Here is a 15636-nt window from a genome sequence, read left to right as displayed (position 1 = left end):
GCAGCCTTCCCACAGGTGCTCCCCCGAGGGCTTGGGAGCGACACAACAGTTGGCTTTTCTGCCAGCTTCAGAAGCATCTCTCCCCTGGCAGGTGGAAATGTAATCTCACCTGGTCAGGACGACGGGTGCCTAATTGGATGGTGAGACTTCAGGATTTAGTCATTGCCAGGAAGATTCTGGGTGGTATTTCTCAGCCGTGCGAAAATTAACTGAAAGTCTTTTCTTCTTGTATTCTCTAATTTTTAACTAGGTAAATTTAATCTCCTGCTTCTTGGCTCAGCGTTACTGCAAATTAAACATGCAAATATTAATAATGAAAATAATTTCCCTTTAAAAACATATCCTGAAACTCGATGTGGGGCATTTCCAATACATCCATAAAACAAACAAAACAGTTTGCCTGTTTCTCCAAGGGAAGACGCTAAACCCGGAATTTAGTTCAGCCTGTGAAACAATTCGTTTGCTCTGACTAATTCTGCCAATTAAAGAACTTTTCCCAGACACAATTAGCATGTAAATCAGCGGCAGAGAAGGAAGAAAGGGCCTCGGCGACCCGGCCGGGATGGAGACAACACCGGGCGGAGAACCCCAGGGACATCTTGGGCCCGACGTGCGGGCCGCGGGACCGCGCCGGGGACGCACGGACGAGCTCAGGACTTAACGCCGAAATTTGGGCGTTAAATAGCGCAGCCGAGGATTGACCGCTGGCGGCCCGCCAGGTCCTCTCCCAGGGTCCCGACCGGATTCGAAAGGGACGTCCGCGAGCCAGTCCCAACCCGGGCCGCGGGAGCGCGCAGCCAAGCGCGCCGCCCCCACGCCCCAGCCCCCTCCCGGAGTTGGCTCCGCGTGCCGCGGTGGCTGCGCGCGCACCTACGGCCGCAGCCCCCCAACCCCCCGCCGCCGCGGATCTCTAGCTGCTTTTGCCTGCGAAAGGTGGGGATAGCGGCCCCTGCTGGCACCTTTGGCAGACGGCAGGGAGACCGACTTTTTCCCGCTTACCCTTCTCACCTTTTCTAAACGGTTTGTGGAAAATATATCTTATATATACATACACTGTTGTCGCGTGTGCACTTATTTTATTCTTCGTGAGCCCTCATTAGCAGATGTCTGTATGTAGTCTAGTTCCATGTAGGAACGGTAATTAAAAAAAGGGGGGGGGGTAGATTTATTAGTGGCCCTAGCCCCAATTAAGGAACAGGTACAGTTTCTACTGCATTTATATGAAGGCATTCGGCCTAAGGGCGACTGAGACCCTGATCTCCTTCCCAATGCTTTTCTCGGCCGACCCCATGACTAGCAAATATTGATCGGAGAACTGCTTGGCCGCCCCGTGTTACTTTCTTTAAAGGCTGGGGCTACGATCCAAACCAAGTGAGAAGCCCACTCGGGGAGCAACGTGCTACCGTGCGCAGTCTGCGGGGCAAGCAGGCGGGGAGCGCGCAGCGGCCGGGGGAGGGGGGACATCGTGTGGCCTGCCCAGTGGGCCCAAGCCTGTAACTGCAAGGCTTTTTTGGCGAATGAACTTTCAAGCGGAGGAGGAAGGCTGTGCCTGCCATTCTTCTTCTAATGGTAACAAAAGCGCCTTGGAAGAAGTTGCGATTTGTTTATTCCATGAAGCTGTTGGATTCTCATTGGAACTGTGTCTTATTTCTGAAGTTTACATAGTTACTTCTAAGAACAGCCTACACACTTTCTAACTTTAAAAGCAGATCCTCGTTGTTAACAGCATCCTTTGCACTATAGTTTATTTGCTTACTTAACATGCTTTATTAACGTGTTGTGTTGTACGTACGTTAACTAATAGCTGTGTTCGTACCTTCGAAGTGTATTTTTAAGCGCACCGGGTTCTGTCCAATTCATCTGGGGGTGCAGAGCATCCATCACTTCTGGAATCTACCTCTTGATACAGTAATCAGAATTAGAAAGGTTCGCCGTTCACTTACCCTCATCCTTTAAAACTTTTCCATTTAAGAAAATCGATGAAATCCTTTCTTGTAACTCGCTCCTTCACTACGTCTATTTTTATTAATTTTTCTGATTTGGCAGGGCTCAGCAATGCTGTCTGGGATTCTTTTTTTTTTTTTTTTTTCCCCCTTGCTAGAGCAACTGCGGGGGTGGGGGAGGCAAGGGCTGGCCTCCTGCCGGCGTCGCCCCCGCGGGGACCTGGGCCGAGCGCGCGGCGGGGCCGGGAATAGTGGTGGAAGGAAGCTGCGCTGGCCAGCCGGTCCAAGGCTCCACCTGCGGCCAAACCGCGTAGGTTCTCCGTCTCTCCGCCTCGCTCGCTAGCGTTCGCACACATAGACCGCAGCTCTCCTTTGGGTCGGAGAAGACGCCAGCCAAAGGAGGCGGGGTTGCAGGAGGAGAGTCCGCTCTGCGCAATCCAGTCCGGGACTTGGCTCCGCCCCGGAGCGGCGGCCTCTCCGGTGACAGAGGAGTAGTGAGCCGCACGGGGTGAGGCTGCAGCCAACTCCGCTCCCCGCGCACTCGGCTGCCCAGGCGCTCCGGACGCAGCAGCGGCGCTTCTCCGCGGGGCCGACCGCCCGCGATGTCCGCTTAGGAGCGGCGGCTGCGGCCAGCATTGCCACACCCGCGGCGTAGCGCTCCCAGCCGTGGAGCGGGGCTAGAGGGCGAACCCCTGCGCCAGCCCCCACCCCGCCCCCCCACCCTGAAATGACTTGTTAATCGGCGCAGACACCACCGAAGGGATCGCCGGAGTGGAATCCAAGTGGAATTTGGATTTGGAGAAGAGTTTCTTGAACATTTACTCCTTTCTTGTTGGTTTCTTTCTTTCTTTCTTTCTTTCTTCCTCTCCCCTTCTCCGCCTGTCATTGGAGATGAATACAGCGCGTTTGCATCCCAGAAAGTAGTCGCCGCGACTGTTACCCCAAAGAGACAAGCACACATGTAGGAATGACAAAGGCTTGCGAAGGAGAGAGCGCAGCTCGCGGCCCGGAAAGATCCCCTCGATAATGGATTACTAAATGGGATACAAGCTGTACCAGCCCGCTCCGAGCCCCGGCCGCCTGCCCGTCGATGCACCGAAAAGGTACGGCTGGGGCGCCCCGGCGCGCCCCACCTCCCGGGCGGCTTGGCTCCCTCCTGCGGGTCCCGGGGCCGCGGTCCGCACGCCCTGTCTCGGCTTTGTGGTGCTTGCGTTTTATTTTGTCTTGTGTCAGTCTCCCGACCGTTGCCCGGCCCTGGGGGAGCAGTCGCGAGCCCTGCCCGCTGCTCCTCTCCAGCCTGCGCCCCAGAGACCGCCGGGCTCCGTGCTGCGAGCTTCCCCACCCGCGCTGCGCACACGCCAGGCGCCGCCCGGGACACCAACCGCGCGGAGAGCTCCCTGGCCCTGGGCTGTGTGTGCAGTACCCGGGGGCTCGTCCTCACTTTCGGGCCAGCAGGCAAGAGAGAAGCCCTGAAAGGGTGAGATTCTCGGAAGTGCCCGGTCCTGGTGCGAAGGCAGGGGAAGGGGTTCTGCCCTCGAGGGCTGGAGGAGGTTGGGTAGAAGAGCGCTGTTTTCGCTCTGCACGAGGTTTGGGTTCAGGGGTTCCGCAGATACGGTGGGGAAGCAAAGAGAATCTTTTGTTGTCGGTGCGGGGTCTGGGCTGGGCTCAGTGGAGTGCGGGAAACTTGTAATGGCCCTGGCACTCGCGCACCCTACCACTTGGTGACATCCCGGCTCCCTCGGACGCTGGCACCAGAGGTTCCGGGCTTTGTTTGCTCGAACGAGTGGCCTCCTCCCAGTGTGGCGCGGCGCCCCCGCCCTGGGTCCTATTCCCCGCCGCAGCTCCCTCCTGGGCGGCGAAGACAGCATCCGTCGCGTCTGCGTCCCCCTCAAGCACAGAACCCGCCACGCCGGGACTGGCGCCCACTGTGCCGTCTTCCAGAATCTACGAGGCCCCTCTCTGGAAAGGTGGTTTCCCGAGAGGGGGAAGGGTGAGAAGACCAGGCAAGAGATGGCTCAGTGCTTGCTAACCAGACGAGAGCTCTGCCCGGGCCCCAGGTTCTGGATTGTCCGGACTACTTGCTGCGTCTAGAGCGCTGCTTCGCTGGCAGTGGGGCGCTCGGGAGCAAGCCCGACAGTGCCCACCCACTCTGCACGACCCTGCTGGGATGGGAAGTGTCTCTTCCCCAGATGCTCCGCTTTTTCCTCAGCTCCCCACCGTGTTACACGGTGCAAAGCAGGATCCTGAGATCCGTTCTCTCCTCCCACGACCGTAACGGTACAGGGGGAGCCAGGGAACAGTCCTGGATTTGTGGGTATGGGGGAAGGAAACAGGACTTCTCTTTCCCGCTCCCTCGCCGCCCCTCCGCCCAGCGCCGCCTCCTTTTTTTTCCAGCGCGGGGTCACTCGACCAGGCGCTTCTGGAAAGTTTCTCTGAAGGCCAGGGGTGGGGGTCACTACAGCATTGGGGCTCAGCATGTGCAGCCCGCGGGAAACGGAACCCCCAGGGAGGCGGGCGAACCGCCCAGAATACGGCTAGGAGGTAGGAGCCGGCCCTTCGGAGAGTGGCACGCCGGCCGGTGGTCAGCTTGGTTGCGGTCGTGGCGCTGCACTTGCTGGCCCAGTCTCACAAGCAACTGAGCAAGGGGTGGGCGTGGGGAGGGGCGAGAAAGGGAAGTTCAGCGCAGCACTCAGGAAGCTGGTGCGGCCACTGTGGACAGCGGCTGGCGCGGCCACTGTGGACAGCGGCTGGCGCGCGGGTGCGTGTGGACACGGGCCCGGGCTCGCTGGCTCCAAGCTCAGCATCCCAGCCTCCTGCACCCCTCGCGCTGTTTTCCAGCCGGCGGGTGTTCAAGGAGGGGCAGAGCAGGGAATCAGGTGTGCGTGGAGCGGGGGAGGAACCGCTGTTTTCACGGCCAAGGCGAGCATTTCCAGGGGCCGCCTCCTGCCTGTACTGCAGGGGGCAGGCCCGCTACCAATCCGCGTCGGTCCTTGGGAGAAAGGCGTCTGCTTTGGGAATGTGGTGGCCAGGGACGGCCACAGTGGGATCACTGTCTGCCTAGGCTGGATGAAAATCAAGTTGCAATTGAATGTGATCCATGAAAGGTTTAAAACACAGGCGCGCGAAGACACACACTCATACACACTCTCTCACATGTACGCCCAACTTTCTTTGCTTGGAATCTGAAAAGATGTTTAACCCTGTTACAGTGTTCTGCCAGCAGGTCTCAGGAAAGCTATTTAATGCCCCCCAGCGCTGGTTCTGAAGTCTTTCCGGGTACGAAGGTCGAGTGCCTTTGCCTTGCCTTTCTCTAATCCTGATAATTGTCTGGTCTTCCTTTCAACATACATCTTGGGCATCTGATGTCCACAGTCTGCCACTCTCATGGCAGGGAGAAGATTGTTGGTTCCAGATAATATGAACCCTTTATTAAGGTTTCTTCCCCAAAGTAAAGATACTAGTGCACATTTCTGAATGAAAACATTTTATTTTTCACACCTTTTCCAAATGACTACCGGAGGTCAAGATTGCAAGTATTCTGCATGGTTTTTTTAATACCCCCTGTTTAGTCTGCATGGAGCAGTTTTTACAGTAAGCTTTGATTAAACTACTCCAGGCATGAAAGTTAATTATTAACCTAACCTTAAATACTACAATGGCAACACTGTGTCTCCACCTATTAACCTAAACCATCTGTTAAAAAATAATTGCACTAATTATTTGAATTTGGTTTACTCATGCTTGTTTATATGGTGACTTTTATTCGACTCTTGAGTAACCCCCCACTCTCTGTTATTATTTTGGGTTTAGGACATTCTTAGATGAGGCACTTTGCAAACCAATCTGAAAGCAGAAATGAATGACCAACAGATTTAAACCTCTTTTTTGTGTTATGTCTTTTTTCAACTTGATATAAAGAGGCATTCTAGTTCATGTTTCTTATTGACACTGTTTGGTGACAATCTTCCCAAAGTGTTCTGTTTTGCAGTTATCACCATTTAGAGATGGGCCACACTCTCATAATGCATATAATCCACATATGTAAATGTTCAACAGACACCCAAAATCATGATCTCAGTAGCTACCTGCAGAATATACTTATTGGATAAAACATCCAAGTTTAAATAGGTTAAAAATGCATAAGAGCCACTGTAGAAACTCAAGTAAATGTTGAATGAATAAATAAAAGAAATAGTCCCAAACAGTTCACATTTCTCCACTTAGAGTAGACCTAGGCTTTTTTTCCCCTACAGTGAAAAAGAAAATCTATGCCTTCAAGTAAGTGGTTATTATAAAGTGGCAATAAGTGCAACTCTTTATTTACTCACACAGAGACACACACACGAACACTCACCCCTCCAGTTCTTTCGAAGTCTAGTGAATGCTTTTCCCATCATTAAAAAAATATAGCATTTGCATTTTGAGGAGGTGGATAACATTGCCAAGTGTGTTGAATCAGAAGGATGGCAAGAATTAGGAAGACTGTTACATTCATTGAATAAAAATAAGAAACCCAAATTAAGAACTTGTATTAAATTCAAAATAAATCCTCATGCTTTAAAGGCCAATGGGTAGTTGCACTCCTTTATGAAATGGAAGGAAAAGTACTGTTTTGGACAAGGAGGTAAGTCAGATACTTCAGGATGTGTACATAGTGCTTCAGCTTTTTTCTGAGCAGGACAAAAGAGTAATCATGGGAGAAAAAGTTTTTTTAGAACTAGACTTGCCAAGAGCTAATATATTCTCCCATCATATTTGTTTGCAGAAAGGAATCACAGAACAAGCCAAACTAATTGCAAATGCTTTAATTAGGCATCTGCCGTTTGCGACGGTGGAAGAGCCTGCACGTATCTCGGCACTGCCGCCCGCCCTGCACACAGGCTTTAAGTTTCGACAGTTCACTGCCCTCGTCCCACAGCGAGTGTTCCCTGGGTGTACACATCTCCAGGGGAAGGGGAAACCTGGAAGCATCCTGCTGGGCCCTCCCGCATCAGTGCCCCCCACTCTCTTGGGGTGCCCTGGAGCCAAGTTGTCTCTGAGAGGTTTCTATTCCAGAGTGAAGGCTTTTCTCCTCTGCCTTAAAACGTGCTAAGAGCAACTGAGCTATTCTCTGCTGGCAACCACACAGTTGCCTCTTGGGGATATGGTAAGGTAGGGAAGGGAGGGAGGCATTTAATCCCTTTGAAATGGGCAAGTAAGATGTCATACCGCACAAACCTCAAGGGGAGAAGGGAGTTCACGATACTTCTCAGCATGGGACTATTACAATATAGTTTATACACAAGGGTATCTTGCTTTGTGAAGCAGATGAGATCTTGCAAACCTTTTTATTAGACTAATTCTGACAACACTAATGGAGAACGTCACATCCAAGTATCAATACTTTGATGTTTCCCAAATAACCCCCTCAGCCCAGACCTCTCTCCTGGATCTCTGATATACACAATGCCTACAGGGGGTAGAATCTAATAGACATCTCAAACCCAAATGCTCCAAACACCTAGTTCTGGATCTTTCTCCTCCACACATGCTTTTCTTATCATCTTCTCCATCTTGGTAAAGGGCAATTCCATCCTTTGAGTTTGCTCACGCCAAAAAACTCAGGAGTCATCCTTGACTCTTCTCTTTCTGGTATCTGCATCCATTCTAGCTGCCGTGTTGTCAGCCCCACCTTCAGAAAGCATGCAGACTCCCTCCAGGTCTTCCACCTCAGTGGCCCTCACATTGGCCAAGCCACTGTCTCCTCCTGCTGGGGAACCTACTGTGTTCGGCTCTCAGCTAGTCTCCCGGGCTTTGCTCTTGGCCCCCTACAGTCTTTTCTCAACACAGCAACTGAAGTGATATATATTTTTTTTTTTACAGATCAGGTTACATGTGCTCAAATGCCTTCCCATCATGTTCCAGCCAAAGCCAGAGTTCTTTCTATGGCCTTTGTGGCTCTACATGATCTGCACTCGGGTCCCCACCTCTCTGACCTCCACTCCTCCTTGGGGTCACTTGACTATGCTGGGCGTGCTCCCCCCGGGCCCCTTTGCAGGGTCTCTCTGCACTTGCCCTTTCAAGGCGTGGGGCGGTCCTTTGCCCAGAGAGCTGCAGGATTTGCTCCTCTCCTCCTACAGGTTCTCTGCTCACATGTCACTTTCTCAGTGAGGCCTTTCCTGATCATATTTACTTCACCCTTTTGTCGCAACACTCCTTACCCCAGTGGACAGCCTCAGGTTTTTTTTTTTCCTCTTAGCACTTTTCACATCCTGACAAACTGTCTGTTGTCCTCATTTATTTTCTGTCTTCTGCTAGACATAATGCCATTATGTTTCTTTCACTGCTGTTATCTCCAGCACCTAAACCTGTGCGCCTGGCACATCACAGCGCTTTCATAACAAGTATTTGTTGAATGAATGAAGAGTGAATCTTTTTGCAAACAACCAGTCTTTATCTCTTTTGCCTGCTCTTGTTTCTCTATGATATGTGTCCATCAAATGAGACACCTCTCTGCCTGCATGAGTGTGTGTGTGTAACACTGTCTTCCATGCACATAGGTGATGTGTTTCATGCACCACTCTGGGTTGTTTTTCCAGTCTTCGTGATGGATTGACGCCTGCTCATTCCCACACTCACATCCAGTCAGTCCCCTTCTATAGCCAAGAGCACAAATCTGTGGGACAGCTGGTTGAAGCTGGAGGGAATGTGAGTTAGGCAGAATCAGCCTTCTAAGAAACAGAGCTAAGAAGACAGCCAGCACTTATGGAGACTGAGCTTTTGACCTTGGACTCATTTGTTCTGCATTTTAACCACTGGCCACAGAACCTTCTTGCTTTTTTGGAGTTTGCTAATAGTAGTTTTTAAAATTCAACTTTCTGGGGCTTCCCTGGTGGCACAGTGGTTAAGAATCCGCCTGCCAATGCAGGGGACACGGGTTCGAGCCCTGGTCCGGGAAGATCCCACATGCCGCGGAGCAACTAAGCCCATGTGCCACAACTACTGAGCCTGCGCTCTAGAACCCGCAAGCCACAACTACTAAGCCTGCACACCACAACTACTGAAGCCCACGCACCTAGAGCCCATGCTCCACAACGAGAGAAGCCACCGCAATGAGAAGCCCGCGCACCGCAACGAAGAGTAGCCCCCGCTCGCCACAACTAGAGAAAGCCCGCACACAGCAACAAGACCCAACACAGCCAAAAATAAATAAATAAATAAATAAATAAATAAATAAATAAATTTATTAAATAAAATAAAATTCAACTTCCTACCAGGAGGAAATAGTATGCCCATTAACCCACATTTCTATCCTGTCCCAGTGCAGTGATAACCGTTGTTGAAGACCCTGTTCTTGGAGTTGGATGACCTGGGTTCCAGACTCACTACAACGGACAAGCCACTTAACTTTTCTCAAGCTGCATTATTTTAAATAAAAATTGTGAATAGTAAACCTATGCTTTCTATCTAGTAGGACTGCTGGGAGAATAATATGAAATCATGAATGTAACGGTATTTGGTAAAATATAAAATGCACTCTGGAACTTCCCTGGTGGTGCAGTGGTTGAGAATCCGCCTGCCAATGCAGGGGACACGTGTTCGAGCCCTGGTCCGGGAAGATGCCACATGCTGTGGAGCAACTAAGCCCGTGCACCACAACTACTGAGCCTGTGCTCTAGAGCCCGCAAGCCACAACTACTGAGCTCACGTGCCACAACTACTGAAGTCCACACACCTAGAGCCCATGCTCCGCAAAAAAGACAAGCCACCACAATGAGAAGCCTGCACACCTCAACGAAGAGTAGCCCCACTCGCCACAACTAGAGAAAGCCTGCACACACAGCAACGAAGACCCAACACAGCCAAAAAATAATTAACTAATTAACTTTTAAAAAATGCACTCTGGAAATTTGAAAAGTTTGATGCTAACTCCTTCCTCCGCTCCCGAGACCCCAGGCCTAGCAGAGACCCTGCTTCATTGTCTTCTAAATCATAAAAGAAATATTATACTGTGTTGATGTCATTTTAATGTAAACCACATTATGAAATTAAATAAGAGCCTCAAATTCACTGAAAATGCACAATCTACGTAGTGTACAGATGGCAACTTTATGAATCAGATGCCAACCGTGTCAACTAGTGATTGTTTCCAATGTGACCAGTGAATCGGGCAAGGTCATAGGAGTGGCACTCTGCCAGGCATTATAAAAAAAAAAGTAAGGGTGTTGTTTTTGCTCAGGTAAGTTCTAACACAGTTCATGTCAGTGAAAGCATTAACATAGAACAGACACGTCAGGGCGAACTAGGAGTAGGAGGAAAGAAGTTTTGATCTTTGCTATTTGCTACTATCTTCCCCACCAAATACAGGGCAAATTCATTAGATTTTGTGGCATAAGTTTATTAAAAATGTGGAAGGACTGTAGGAGGGAGGGCTGTAGACAGCTCTGGAGGTGATGCAGAGGTCACACATCTTAGGCAGACACAACACAGATTGCATCCCGTTTTTTGCCGTTTACAAATAGTGTGACTTTGAGCCAGTTACTTATCTGCCTCAGTTTCCATTTGTAAAATGCTACAGTTTACATTTGTATTACAGTTGTCGAGGAGAGTAAATATGACATCTGTAAGTTTCATGGCTCAATGCTTGACACACTACACACACTCATTAAATATAAAGTGTTATTTTTATTTGGATGACAGTTGTCATGGAGAGTACCCTGGTGGGGAGAGTACAAAAGGAAATGACCTTACAAATCTGTAACATAAAGAGATGATGCAAAGGAAACACCTTTGGACTGGAAAGGAACATTCACACCGTAAGCAAAATACACAGTCTGCACCCACTAAAGGATCTGAGAGTACCCACATTTGGAATCTTAGAGCTGCCCATAATGACTGTTCAGGGATGAGTTGAATTGACCCCAAGGACCACACACCTGTCATAGGGGAGAAGCTTGGCTGTCAATCAACTCCTCCAGGAGGCTATGGCTGGGACTACTGCATGAGGGTCTTTATGGTGGCCATATTTGCCAGGTCAGTCTTCCCTGGCCAAGCCTGAAACAGTGACAGTTTGGGAGCACCTGAATCTCCACGCAGAAGCAAACCACTACCTTCTCCACCAAATGCAGGAAATAGTCACCTGACCCCAGTGGAGACAGCGATTACTCTACGGCTGATATATTGCTATACAACCTGAAATTTGATTCAAATGATAATCATACACTTTCTTATCTTATCTGACTCCTCAAAAGCACAGCAAAAGGGGCAATATTATCACTGCAGTCCTCTGAAGGAACAGGAATCCCTCCATGGCTTAGAATTACAGTTATTTTCATCTAGGAAAATGTTTTTCTCTTCAATTTTGTAAGTGGAAAGAGGACAGAGAGGGGAATAAATCAGCACTTCACATGTCCCAAAGACTGAAGGACCAGGTCCTGCGGAGCAGCCAGTGTGCCACTGTTGCTTTGAAAGTACTGTTAGTCATAGGTATTTCCACATACAGCCTTGAGACCTGAGGCTTTCATTTAATATGACTCAGCGCTTGCTAGTGGTTTCCAACTAACCTATAATTGCCATCTGCAGAAACTTTAATTCAAAGAATCCAAGCCAATTCAAAAACCTTAGCGGAAGAATCTCTAAAATTGATGCCATTTACCCCTCTCTTATCCCTTCTGCCCTCCCACGTGTTTAAGACAAAGCCTCTGGCCATGATTTGATTTGAAGCATTTATAGAACAGAACAGGATCTGGCATTGAACACAATGAAAACATGCCATTGGAAAATAAGCATTTGACGGACTGGGAAATAAGGGATATATTAATTGTGGTTTAATGTTATATGAGAGTTTTAAAGCCAGGCTTTCTGTGGATCTATTCTTCCTTCCTTTTTCCTATTCCTGAGTCCTTTTTTCAGGAGCGTATTCAATCTTTTCATTAATATTGCAGCAACTCTAGGGCTTGCCTCACCCCCAGACTCCTACCGTCCTTGAATGAAGAAAGTAAGAGAATACTGATGGAGCTGGTGAATGGAAACGTTCCTTTCCTGAAAATGGAATGCTTTATGAAAAACTGCACTCCACAAAAAACACTCAGAACAATCCAACAACTGTCTCTCCTCCTTTTTACCCTGAGAGCCACTTGACTTCATTCACATATTTTGGTGTTTGAATGCCTTTGTTCTTAGGCCTCAGATACCCAGGTGGAACACCAGCCTATTAAGCCTTTCATTATTCTAAAAACGTGAGCATCTGAGTTACTAAAAACATTTTCATCTCTGCAGAGTGAGCGATAACTAGAAACCGAACTGTTTACAGCATTCTAAACTGGAGTACAGGTAGCAGAATGGCAGTTGGGTGGATTTTTATAAGAATACTTGTTAATGGTTTCTGAGATGGATTCTGTGCTAATTCTTCTCGCATCATGAATGATGGCCCTAGCTAGACACTGTCGCTGGGATCTTCATCTATTAATCATGGAGGCTACTTTCTTATTCGGTTGCCATAGTTTCAGGGCCTCAGATAGTGTTGGGATGTCTTGGGAAAGGTTTGAGATATACTAGGCTTGCGAGGCTTGCAGTGATTTTGGCAGTCGTGGTCTTCTGAAAGCACTGAAAACTGCTTCTAGTATAATTCAGCGTTGGATTAAAAGAGGCAACTTCTGAGAGGGTCTCTCTGGACCTTGTTACGTGCACATCCAGCTGATATTTACTCCAGGATTTGCCTCTTACTCAGTCTTGCTGGTAAAAAATTACAGTCCGGGGGCTGATGTCACTTTCATCTTTCGACAAGAAAGCCAAAGGGTATGAACTCTTCATTAAGGCTGTCTCTAAACATGGAGGTAAATGAGGCCATTCCTGACTTCACTCAAATCTCAGTTTCATAACTTGGTTTTGGCTCTGCAGATGGCTAAATAAATAAAATGACCTCACGAGTGTTGTATGTTGTGCTCTGGTATGGCCATGTAAACACTTGTGCTTTCCTTCAGGTTTCACCTTTATTTTCTTTGGTTCGACACACATTACTAAAGGGTTAGAGACCATTTGACTGCATTTTGCAACACTGGCCCAAAGGTCTACTGTTTTGCCAGCTCTTGAGTGTCTGAGCATTTTTTTCTTCCTGTAAGTATAATATCTTGCTATTTCGGGTTGATGAGGAAAAAGCTCTCCAGTGGTGGACATCTCATGTGACCTAGTCAAGAAAAGATCTGGAGGAGTAAATTGCTCCAAGAGGGAGACACACGCACCCCATGACTTATGTGCTTCGTGTGTGGTGAAGAACACAGCTCTCCTTTGTTAGGTAAAGGTGGCCTTGTGTAACAGATACTGGTACATTTCTTAATGTTTCAGTTCCCATTTCTCAAGTGGACTTCCAAGGACTTTGATCAGTCTAAGCCCAGCCATTTAGTTCCTTTGTAACTTAAAACATAAAATAAAACCATCTCACACTTGAAGCAAACAGCACTGAATTCAGGACATGCAGTGCAGCAACTGAAAATCCAGGCGATTTCAGAAGAAGAAAACCTTGAATTCATTACAAATAGGCCTAATCTAGAAAATAAGACATTTTTTTTTTAAACTAGAAAATAACTAGTTTTTATTTCAGGGCGAGCTTCAAAGCAGCCGTTTTAAATTTCCCCAGATCCAGCCTGCCAAAATTTTTGTTTAAGATCAACAAAGATTTTTAATGCACGTGCCTATTATATTGACCCCTCCCTTACTCAACCACACTAAATGATTGATCTTAGAGGCCAATAATTTGAAGTAAATTAAAAGGATAACATGGCCTTAATTGCTACTGGCTTCACCAGGCTTCTGGGCACAGGAATTCCTTGTGGAGAAACACTTTTAAGTGTCACAGCAGTTTTTGATCATGTGGTCTGGCTTACCCACAGGCTGCAATTATCCCCCCAGCCCTCCCCCACCTCCCCCTCAAATATCTCTGCAAAGCAAATATCCATTTGTAAATTCAGTATTAGGGACCCCTGATTATTCGGCAGGGTCAGAAAATAGGTCCTGCTTGTTTTAGAGTATTCTTTTAAGATAGGTGTTTTAAAAAAAAAAAAAAAAGCATGGAGTGGGGAGGACAATGGGATTAATATTTCATATCAGAAGCTTTTTTTGTTCCAAGAAGAGTTTGTGGGAATTCAGTTTGCTGTCCTCTCGACAATGACAAGGTTGTGATTACTCTTTGGTACCTGGTCAGAGACGACATTGCACACTGGAGCCTTAAGAAAAGTAAGCAGTGCTTTTGTGAGGCTGTCAGTCAGATACAATGTAGACTTTAAGTAACTTTAATTAATGATTTCTGATTACAGATTTTTGGGTGTCTCCAAGGCATCAATGCCTCGGAGGCTGCATTTTGCTGGAACATTTTCAGACAGCGGTGACTTGAACATGCTTCCATTATCTTGCCATGCAAACCATACTAGGTTCTTATTTTATGAGAAATGTGATTCTGTATCATTTGCAGAATGATCATATAAAGAATGAAATATCACTTGGCGAACAGCTGAAATTTATAAGTGATGCGGAGTGTTTTGAATCTTTAGAGGAATCATTTTTTATTTTAAAGGAACTTACCTATCAAAATTGTTGATATATACTGGCTCCTAGCTGGATTCGAGGCCATGCCTTCCAAAGATTGAATGGGACTTTGAGCAGTGCCCCAATTCTTTCAAATGAAAGCCACTTATGCTGGGGATACTGGACCAGGTGGTATTTCCTTTGCCTAAAAGTACTCTTTACCGAGTGCTAACCGTAACGACCAGAGCACTATAGGCACTGGAGAGAAACAGGCCTTACTTTTGATTTACAGTACTTTTCCCGTGTCATGAGTTTTAGAACAGATATCAAGAAGCTGAACTGTAATGTTAATGCGCTATTGACATTCAACTTTTAACTAGAGGGGCCTAATGAAAGTTAGGTATATTCATGCCAACTTATAAATTAAACTGCTGAGTGAATAATCATTTTGCACCTTATACGAAACTCTTAGTAGCATATAACCTGTCTAGTTTAGCATAATTTGTGCTTGCGAATTATAAATGCTTAGCTTTTACAATTAAGCTTACTGATCTATAAGCGTCTTAATGAGAAATTACCTAAATTGATTGGTATTATTTACTGTACTGTGTTCTAGGGTAGTGATTATCTGAAATAATTGGCAAGATGGTTGTCCCGCTGCATGCAGTATGGTTTTACTTCTAATATAAATTACGTCAACCCAGTGTCATGATCCCATGTTTGCCCAGACAAGAGGAGGTGCTACTGGTGTCATCTAGAAAGAACAGAGTAGTTTCATATGTAGCCAAGAGGGAGGTAACAAACATCTTTTGGATACTTTTTTAAAGCGATGTTCAGCGTACAGGGAAAAGTTTTCTATTAAAAAGTCAACTTTTATCTACAAGGTGTTTCCGTTCATTTGTGATGAGGGGAAGTTCAACATGTTGAATATGCTGAGTAATTAATTCTCCTGGGAGATCTTGGAGTGTGGAGCTTTCGTTTTCATATTTTGTCATGTCCAGAACACAAGACCTGTGAATACTGCCCAAACACATCCATTCCCAAGAATGAAAAGGACAACATAATTGCCACCGCTGTTAGAAAACAGCCACTTCCAGTTCCCCAAGCCAGGTGTGCAAGAGAAGGCTTTGCAATGTTGTGAATAGCTTGACATTATCGCATTGCTATTGAAATGCAAATTCCTCTGAGCAGAGCT

General features: G+C 47.4%; 1 protein-coding gene across 6 annotated transcripts in view; it reads left to right on the top strand.

The window, feature by feature from the left end:
- Nucleotides 1-2444: 2444 nt before the first annotated feature.
- SEMA6A (semaphorin 6A) overlaps nt 2445-15636 on the top strand; it is a 127657-nt gene continuing 114465 nt past the window's right edge. For all 6 annotated transcript variants that reach the window (XM_059916922.1, XM_059916920.1, XM_059916919.1 and 3 more), the window contains exon 1: nt 2445-3046. The gene's annotated coding sequence lies outside the window, so the exon portion shown is untranslated. The remainder of the gene's footprint in view (nt 3047-15636) is intronic.

This window comes from Balaenoptera ricei, chromosome 3, assembly GCF_028023285.1.
Source record: "Balaenoptera ricei isolate mBalRic1 chromosome 3, mBalRic1.hap2, whole genome shotgun sequence".
NCBI lineage: Eukaryota > Metazoa > Chordata > Mammalia > Artiodactyla > Balaenopteridae > Balaenoptera > Balaenoptera ricei.
The sequence above is the reverse complement of the archived record's forward strand: the minus strand, read 5'-3'. Positions and strand labels throughout refer to the sequence as shown.